Consider the following 10,395-nt stretch of genomic DNA (forward strand, 5'->3'; position numbering starts at 1 on the left):
CATCGGCTGAAAATTAATTAAATTTTCGTTGGCTCAACGAATTTTTTCGTTGTATTTACGTAAGGATTTGGTTCAGTGTAAAAAAAACTTAATAGGGTTGCCACTGCGCTGCGGTGCCCCTCATATAACTTATTGCTGAATTATCTTCATCCGAAATCAAAATTCACTTGTTGGTTGAAATTTTAATTTTTCACTTTTTTGGAGCACTTCGAATGCGATCATTAACAAATTTAAAGCTATTTAGCATAGAAATAGTATTCAAAATTTCAAGGATCGGGGCAGCAGCGCAGCAGTTTTAAAATTATGAAACGCACCGACTTTGAAAGCGTGAGTTGTGAAGAAAACAACTTAAAGTTTTGAACTCACAACTTTTTTATCATTTTTTAAACTTTTGACACAACAACTTAGTAACTTAAACTTGCCTCAAAAATCTTTAAAAAATCTCTTTTATCTACTTTTGCCTAAGGATCCTGACAGAATGAACGAACAGAAGACGTAATAAAGTTGGTCATAAAACTCGTATTTTTCTACAACAAAGCAAATAATATTGATATACAAATATTGAAATAATTGGGATATCATATAATTGAGAAAAGCAAACAAACAAGGTTCATTATAACTTCCCTGAGGAACACCATAGAAAAAAATTGTTTACTTTGAATGCTTGATCAATAATTGTTGTTAAATGCAAGAATTTAAGAAGCTTGGCTTGACCAGCGCCAGTTTGTCTAACTATTAAATTGACAATTGCTCTTTTTTTTTTGCTAGAATCTATGAGTGAAAGTTACACCAAGTTCTTTTTTTTTAATAAAAAAAAAAAAACAAAACGTGGGAGAAAAATCCAGACAACAAAGTAAAACTCAGCTGATTAAGCCTTGATCCTTGGATTTGTCTTTTTTAACAGCAGATGCAGTTCCAAAAATCATATAAAATATTGAAACATATTTTTTTTTTAAACTCACATTCCTGCCACAAGACTCTGCATTCAATCTGCCAAAATCAGCGAACATAAAAAAATATATCCGCAAAGAGATCAGATAATCGCAGGTGTTCCCGATATGGATGGTTTTAAATATCAAACAAATTACGCAAGTAGATCATCACTTTGTCCTCAAAAAAAACAACAACAACTACAATAAACCCAAACCACACCGTGTTGTATAAAGAATGAAGCACAAGCAAATCACGTTTTTGGTCGATCTTTGATGATCGAAATAAAATCTACATAATCCGAATTCCACAGCCCGCATAACTGGCTACACACAACCTCCTTCAAAAATTGATAAAGACCACAAGAATAAAACAAAAAATAAAACCAAACCTTTTCAATGGCTACACATACTTCCATAACCGAAATAGAGGGTAAAAACTCCGATGGGCATCAAGAAGTTCGTTTTAAGAAGAGATAATAAGTAGATTCCAATAGGGTCCTTAATGGGACCTTTAAGGATGGTGCTCCGTTTTACTTTTTTTTCATGATTTTTTTTTGTTTTGTTTTTAGTTTTCAAATGGAACGGAAAAGAAAAATGATCATTGTTCAGAGATTTTTGTCTTGATGGTTATTATCCTGATGGAGGCAACAGAAGGGCGGGCAGGTACTTTGTAGATGTGTAATTTGAGAATTGTTGTTCTTTTTTTTTTATTTCATTTTTTTTTTTTTTGAGGAACCATTCGTGGTGATTCGTAGACATCCGTATAATGATATGAAATCCTTTCCTAGAATTGCTGAATGAGGTCAGAAAAAGAATTTTTTTTTCCTTTGTGATGTTTTTGTTGTAATATCAATTAAAAATCCATTATAAACAAAAAAAAACGAATTTTATCAATTTTGATAATTTAGCTTGGGGGTGCAAGTATCTTGATGGGAACCGCTGGACAGTAAAACATATCAGTCTGTCGATAAAATTGAATTTTTATACTATAAAAACTAGAGGCTAAAAAATCCAAAAAGATTTCGAAAGGTCTCCCGAGTAAAAATGGAACTCCGCCGCACCACCGCTGCACAACGTACGTACCATTATCAGAAATTTCTATTGCGCCGCACCGCACCACCGCTGCAACATGTCCGCACCATTTAATTTTGAAAAAATGAAAAAAATTTAAGAAATTCGCTGCACCACCGCCGCATTACGACTGCACCACTTCCAGACCATTTCATTTTGAAGGAAAAATTCGGTGCACCACCGTCTGCACCATGATCAAAAATTCTATTCTCGTACTTATACAAATGTTTAAGTAATATTCAAAGTTATATTGACTTAAGCAACAAATTGCCAGTTCGTACAAACATTACTTGTTGGTCGAGTGGTTAAGGCGTTGAACTTCTAATTGAAAATGCTCTGGATACTTGGTTTCTAATCTCCTTCTCGTCGTTTTTTTGTTTTTATTTTTCGATTATCCAAAACTATGAATCATGGTGCAGCGAATTTTTCATACAAAATTAAATGGTGCGAACGTGGTGCAGTCGTGGTGCGGCGGTGGTGCACCGAATTTTTCATTTAAAATGAAATGGTGCAGATGTGGTGCAGTCGTGGTGCGGTCAAGATTGTTTCATTTTTGTCTTTAAAAATTCAATTTCTATTTTTACTCGAGCTCCTTGGGAAGGATGGTTTCGTTTTGTGAAATGACAACAAGTGAATGTTGAGAGTGATGATTGCCATGCTGAAGTTCTCGTTTTTATCTTGTCAGAATGTTTTGAAACCAGCAATGTCGATGTTGTTGTTATTATTATTATTGAAAATAGAATGGTATTTAATTATTCAATTACATTCACAGATGTCTTAAATGTGAAAAAATCGATGAAAAGGTGGTAGAAATCTAACTGCAATTTATGAGCCATGCCAAATCAGAACTATTCTAAACGTTTCAAGAAATTCCGAAAAATACCCTTTATACCAAATAATTTCAAAATTAGATTTTTACCATACAAAATAAACATAGACATGTAGAACTTCCTGAGCATCATATGCACTTGCTACACTACTTTCCGTTCCTTTCATACCACATGACACCCATCGCGGAAGCGGTTTTAATGCCATTAAGGGACTGAAAGACCTAACTAAACCGACTTCATAAGGATCGAAATTCGAAAGACGACAAAAGACAACCCCAAATCAAATGCTACCGTGTGTTATACTGAATATTGGATATAAAGAAACTGCACCCCTGTGGCCTTGAGTCGTTTGTTTCATTAATGAGAGGATTCCCGTCGTCGAACAGCAATAAACAAATATGAATACAACACAACAACAACAAAAACTAAAGAAAAACGAATCACAACCAGAACCTTGTCTCTCTATATAATAACCAAGTCGAAGGAGGTTGGGTTGTAGAATGGGTGTGGGTTTGGAATATCCTGCATCCCATTTTCTGCATATGTCACCCGATTAGAATTCTGATTGTAGCATCTGTGTAAATACGGAACTCGGAAGTGAATAAAGCAGGCAGAGGAGGCGCACAGGCAGATAATAATAGAAGAAGAAGGTGGTTGGAATACGTGACGCGCGTCCGCAGGGTGTCTTCATGAATTTAACAAAGAAAAGTTCAACTGATGCCAAGGGTATATTATATTTGGTAGTTAAAATGGGGTTGGGATTTTATTTTTTATTTTGTTGTTGTTGGTTTTGAGAAAGGGGTTGTTGTACTCTTGATGGGCTAATACAACATGAAAAATTACGTTTACTTAATTTTTGTTCGTATCATTTTATCTGTGAGATTGTGCATTTTATCTAACACAATAGAAATCCACTTGCACACATTTTAGGTCTTCTAATATTAAATATTCATGGGATTTTGTTTTTTAGAGAAAGTCGGGAAACCATTTTTCGATAATGACTACTTTCCGTGAAACGGTGAATATTATAAATGTAGGTATGTAACTGCTTAGTTACGTACCTTATTACAACCCGTTGTGGTTTTTGGTTAGAACCAACGACTTTCCTTTAGCTTAAAACTCGGATTTTTTTTTAGCACTAATGCAATCTTGTTTTTTCTAGGATGTTCTATGTACAACTGGAGAACTATAAGTCTACAATGAAATGCATCAAAAAGGCTCAAAACTGAACCCTTTCTATACAGCACTCTGATCTCTGACTAACAAACTACTTTACAGTGAAAATTCACTCACAAACTGCAAATTTATTTCGCCATTAAAAGCTGCCCAAAACTCATTAAAATCGCTGCTCTTATTACTTAAACGAATATAAGGCCGGGGCACTCCTAGGTGGAACTAAATTGCCAGACAAACGCAACGACAAGTATCTTAAAATCAACTTTAACGAACTCCTGACATTCAACACACACTCTAGAAAAGCCAAACATGCCTTCCTTCCGGATTAAACAATGTCAACTCCTGATTTACAACAGCTTTTGCTCTCTCCAAGAGAGTCAGAAAGGAGCTTCAAATTTTTGAGGGATGATAATATAGAGCGGACTTTTCTTCAAACGACGGATGAAACAATTTTACGCAACAACGATCGATTCTCTGAGGAAGCAAAAACCATGACATTGGATAAGGCAATCAGCAAAGAAACTTGTTGGAACTATCGCCAACCAGCATCGAGCCTACTCGCAGGTAAGTTAAGTTCAAAATTGTAGGCAATACTGCTAAAAAAATCCGCAGTGCCCTTGATGTGATGATAGCTCGGCCGCTGTCACTAATGTCAGCTATGGGTATTGTACAGTTATTATTAAGTTATTAAGTGTCGGTGACAAGATCCCGCCCCATTCGTACACCCATTTCCTTCCTATTCAAACACTTCCTTCTCATTTCTGACCTAATCCTAAATCCTTCTGCAGCAGCCTCGTCCCGCTTTTGTATTGTCCCATTTCTGATCCTACAAACAATTTTGTTTCTATAAAGCCTTACAGAAGCAATAGTAGCACCTTTAAAGCTTTATATAAGCAAGTGGGAGAGGGCAACTGAATGTTGGTTTTATTGCATTTTCTTGTTAAAGAAGTTTGAAGGTTTTTAGGTAATCTTTCCCGAGTAACAATAGAAATTGAATCTTTAAAGAAAAAAAAAATCTTGACCGCCGCACCACAGTTAAACCAACGCCGTTTGGCGGAAAATTTCGGCGCACCACGAATGCACCACGTCTGCACCATTTCATTTTGTATGAAAATTCGCCGCACCATGATGTCTAATTTTGGATTATTGAAAAATAAAAATAAACTACCGACGAGAAGAAGATTCGAACCCGAGCACTTTTAATTAGAAGTCCTTTAACCAACCCTACTAACAATTTTGCTTCTATAATGCTTTACAGAAGCAACAATTGCATCTGTAAAGCTTCATAGAACCAAAATTGTTTGTCGGGAATCGACTATCAAGTCGTCTTGTTTGTACGAACTGACAATTGTTTACTTAAGTCAAAATAACTTTGAAGCGACCTAAACACTTGTATAAGTACGAGAATAGAATTTTTTTCATTTAAAATTAAATGGTGCGGACGTGGTGCAGTCGTTGTGCGGCGCGGCGGTGGTACAGCGAATTTGTTTCATTTATTTTTTCATTTTAAAATGAAGCGGTGTACCACGGTGAGTGGTGCGGCGCAATAGAAATTTCTGATAATAGTGCTTAAGTGGTGCAGTGTAGGTGCGGCGGTTGAAAAGTACTGCGGACGTGGCGCAGCGGTGGTGCTGCGAAATTCCATGTTTACTCGGGTTCTAAATAAAACTTTTCCAAAAAATAACTTCTTTTTACTCTCCATTCCATTTTCATTACCTATCTTAATTCACTTTTCATGCAGTATTTTTCAAATTCTAAAAAAATTTACCAGTTTTCCGCAAATAAAACAAACTTCAGGGAAATCCTAATTCATGGCAATAACCCCATATTTCTTGACTTTCCAATTGCAAAGTCAATTATTTGTTCTGACTCACGTCGTCTTTAATTTGTTAAATACTAGGTAAGTACATATACATGTTTCGAAAGTAACAATTCGTAGGAAATGAAGAATCTTGAACTTCAAGTAAACTTTCTGAAATGCAAATTTATCACAGTTCAGATCAAATGATGGACAATAAAATCCATCGCAACAATACTCTATTACTATCCCCGACATTAATTTTCTCATCAAAATGAACTATCGATTACATGATTAATCCAAAACAAGTTTGGTTACAGTCAGTCAAATAGTCATATACACGCCAAACGTCGATAATCGATAAATATTGTAATAATTTAAAGACCAAGACTTCAATTAATTACCAAACACCTCCATCATGAACTGTCTTCGGTCATAAAATTAAAATTCAATTTTTCAATACGAACAAAAAAAAAATCAGGTACAATAATAACAAAACTACATAATTAAAGTGGCATATTCATCGCCATCTCGTTGGTTTGGCCGTTTCCCTCTTCCTCATTAAAAATGAAAAAAATACCAAAAAGCAGGTTGCGCCTTCAATGCATTTAACTGATTCCGATTCGGAAAGCATTTCCAATAATTGGCAGCGGAGCTGCAGCACCAAGCAAGCTCCAAAACCAGCAAAAAGCAACATATACACAGCGGCAGTAACAGCACTGATAGGTGCATCGTGATTTATTTTATTACGTCAAAAAACGACCGCATGCGAGAAACTGGAAACACCGCGAACGTTATGTCATCTGCAAATAGCAAAGAAACGCAACAAATATGGAACAAAATTGGTTCAATCGCCAACGGCAATATATCCACAGCAAGTCAGAGCCAGACGACAGAGCCATCATTGTGCTGGCTGGTGCAGGGCATCAGACAGCTTAGGTAGAGCACTAGGCTAGCATGTCAACAAAGCAACTAGTACATACCACAAAACCTGGCGACGACGACGAAGACGACAACGACAACTATACAACATCGACTTCTTCCACTTCTTCATTCGAGACTTCGACTTAACCAAACAGGTCTGTGATGCAGTCTCAGATCCACAGAAATAGTCACACAGGCATAATCGGTGACGATAGCGATGGCGAGGGTGGCGGAGGAGGAGGCGGCGCACAGTATAGACCTGGACCATATGCCCCACAAAAGTGGAGCTGTTCGCAATAATGTGTAATGAATGGTGGGTTTCGGTATTCGGTGCTTCGCTTCTACCGGTTCGATTCAAACAAAACTTTCACCTTTCACGTAATCGTTCCGTGTATTGCAGCAATCGTTTGCGTTGCAATTGCATTCGTTGTCGGTCGGTTGGTTGATGGCTGTTGCACCGTGTAGTGTTTGTGTGGAAGCAGCTTAACTAATATACGTGAACGTACACCAAGCCAGCGTAGCTCAGCGATTATAAAGCTTACATAGCGTCTTGAAGAGGTAAAGAAAAAGGTGATTTTTCTGCGCGATTTCTGACGAAGAGTTTGTCGTATCTTTTTTAACTGAATTACCTATCTGTCGCTAACATCATAGCATAAAGTCTAGCGGTCTAGCAGCGCAGCGTGGAATCATGTCAAGACAAAACTTTCTGCTGACTGGCTGAGCTTATTACTTGCTGCTGCATCCAACACAATTAAGCGGTTACATGTTTCATGGACATTTGCATTTAGAAGGTATTGACATTTTATAATCTAATCTGTTAGGTGATGTTTGCTGGGAATTGTTGTATAGTCTAATGGAGTGATGGAGTGAGGCGTAGGCGTTTAGGTGCTAATAGATCTCGAAGAGAAAAACAACTTTTTTTTCACAGGAAATGCCAATTAGGTTTTTTTTTTCATTGTTGTCTTGTTTTATACTCAAATGCTGTAACAGGTGACTTTTGTTTGGGTAAAGTTTTACTTTAATTGGTTACCTATTAGCTTGAAAGTCGAGCCTTTAGTTGATTATGATGATGAAAGAAGTCATTCTTCTCAATTAATTATGTATATCGACTATGGAGGTGGATGGTGTTAAAGTTGGAAACATTTATTAGCTCTCATTTAGTAAGGGATCTACAGAAATTTTATGTTCAAAGGAAAGGTTCACACTCCAAATATTTGTCTGGTCTTTGTACCTAAAAATATTAAGCTATTTTATTATCTTCATACAATTTAACACTTTGAGTCACATAATTCGCATGCACTTTATCCAGAAAGAGACGAACAATTTGGAAAAATTGTGTTTAGCAAAAACAAGTTGAATTCACTCATTTCTTTCCTCAGAGTTCTTTTAAAAGGAGTTTTTTGGACATAATACATATGTTAGGCTCTTTTTGTGGATTTCAAAAGTTGTAGTTCCTTTTGGTTCGTGTCAGGGATATCAAAATGTAAGCATTCCTAAAAGAAGTTTTGAACTTTCTTAAGGCAGCGAGAAAAAATTACACCGGTTTGCTTCAAGGTTTGATTCTAAAAAGCGAAGAATCTTCGAACCTAGCCTACCTGAAGATTCTACAAGTAGTAAACAAGTTTCTGAAGGTTTAACTTAGCCGAAAACCGGTCTGCAAGGCACGAACAAGTCTCAAGTATCCACTCGGACCACTTTATTTATATGTTTTGTACTAAGCTACGACTGCTTATCAATCAAGTTTGCGGAAGTCTCCCAAAGCGTTGGACAACTGTTGTTTAATTTCTGTCCATAAGAGGATTGAGTGAGTTTTCGACAATCTTCTGTCATATCATGTCCGCGGTAATTACAATGATTGCATCTCACTTGACCTTTCTGTAAATTGATTGAGGCCTTATATTGATAGAGAGCTGTTCTAAGTCTCTACAAAGTGTTATAAATTCATCGAAGCATGAAAACTGTTCTCTTCTTACATCTTTGCGATGTTTTTCTTGTTTTGTTATATCGAAGATATTTCAAGTGCGACTCCAAGCCTTTTATTCATAAAATTAGAACTCCTGGGAAAATGCTTTCCAGGGAAGATCTTCTACATTACAAAATTAAGAAAACTTTGTTGACTTTTCGTTCTTCTTTCAACAAACAACAACCAACGATTTGTATAAAACGACAACAGGCGTTCCACAAGGCTGTTTTTTAAGCCCAATTTTTTTCAGGAGGAATAAATATTTTGCCGATATTCGAGAGAAAGTTTTAATCTACGTCAGCGTAGTATACCTGGTTGACAACATTTTCACCTTTTAGCCGCAAATCAACAAATTGAATATATTCAGGGGCGGACTGGCCCACCGGGCATTCTGGATTTTTCCCGGTAGGCCCTCGGGCAAGAAAACATTTCTTAAAAGCACTTGAAATTCCATTTTTAAATTCACTCACGTCATGCTTCAAATCGGTTTCTGGCCTTTTTAGTCAGTATAAATCTATTGTGCCCCTTATGGATCTTTCGAGACCTATAGAATTATGTTTGTGATTCCCCTATGTATGTTTCGAGGCCCACAGAATTATGTTTGCGGCATTTAAGTCAACGTAGGCCTCCTATGGATCTTAATGGGCCTACCGAATTCTGTTTCTGGGCCCCCTATGGATTTTCAAATGGCCCCATATGGATATTTCGAGGCCCACAAAATCATGTTTATGGCGTTTAAGTCAATGAAGGCCTCCTATGGATCTTTAGGGGCCTACCGAATTCTGTTTGTGGGTCGCCTATGGATTTTCAGGGGCACCATATGGATCTTTCGAGGCCCACAGAATTATCTTTGTGACCTTTAAGTCAATGAAGGCCACCTATGGATCTTAATGGGCCTACCGAATTCTAATTGTGGGCCCCGTATGGATTTTCAGGGGGCCCCATATGGATCTTGCGAGGCCCACAGAATCATGTTTACAGAATTCTGTTTGTGGGCCCCCTATGGATTTTCAGGGGGCCCCATATGGATCTTGCGAGGCCCACAGAATCATGTTTATGGCGTTTAAGTCAATGAAGGCCTCCTATGGATCTTTAGGGGCCTACCGAATTCTGTTTGTGGGCCCCATATGGATCTTTCGAGGCCCATGGAATTATCTTTATGGCCTTTAAGTCAATGAAGGCCTCCTATGGATCTTTGGAGGCCTACCGAATTCTGTTTGGGGGCCCTATATGAATCTTTCGAGGCAAAAAATAAAAAACAACAAAAACTTTATCTGTATAGATTTTTGAAAAATCCAGATAATTATCCAGATTTTACTCGATAAAAGCAGTGGTGCCAAGGTACTTTATTTGTTGTGTTAAGCCTGAACTACATCAAAACACAAAGTCAAAAAAGTTCAAAAAAGTAAACACGATGTTTTTTCTTCTTCCCCCTAGTAGCTTGTTTGTATATCTCTCTTTCATTTTAAAAAAGTATTCGGTTCAAAAAGCTTGAACAAGACCAAGCTTTCGATTTTCACAAAGTTTTAAAAACAAATACACTGAAACAATATTTTATATCCTTTCCGTAAGGTAGCTCTTCGATCACATAGTTCCTGTCATTTTCCGAAAAAAAAAAGCTCTTTTGACAAACGGGAAACCTACACTATCTCAAAAAAAAAAATTCTCAATCGGATAAAATCTCCAGAAAATGTTTGACCC

At 37.0% G+C, this 10,395-nt stretch overlaps 1 long non-coding RNA gene across 1 annotated transcript; it reads left to right on the forward strand.

Annotated features, from left to right (window-relative positions):
* The first annotated feature begins 309 nt into the window (after positions 1-309).
* On the forward strand, positions 310-1,736 carry LOC129907299 (uncharacterized). Its single transcript, XR_008771003.1, has 3 exons — positions 310-1,412; positions 1,502-1,595; positions 1,665-1,736. It is a non-coding gene; the product is annotated as an uncharacterized LOC129907299 (long non-coding RNA).
* The last annotated feature ends 8,659 nt before the right edge of the window (positions 1,737-10,395 follow it).

Source organism: Episyrphus balteatus, chromosome 1 (genome assembly GCF_945859705.1).
Source record: "Episyrphus balteatus chromosome 1, idEpiBalt1.1, whole genome shotgun sequence".
Classification (NCBI taxonomy): domain Eukaryota; kingdom Metazoa; phylum Arthropoda; class Insecta; order Diptera; family Syrphidae; genus Episyrphus; species Episyrphus balteatus.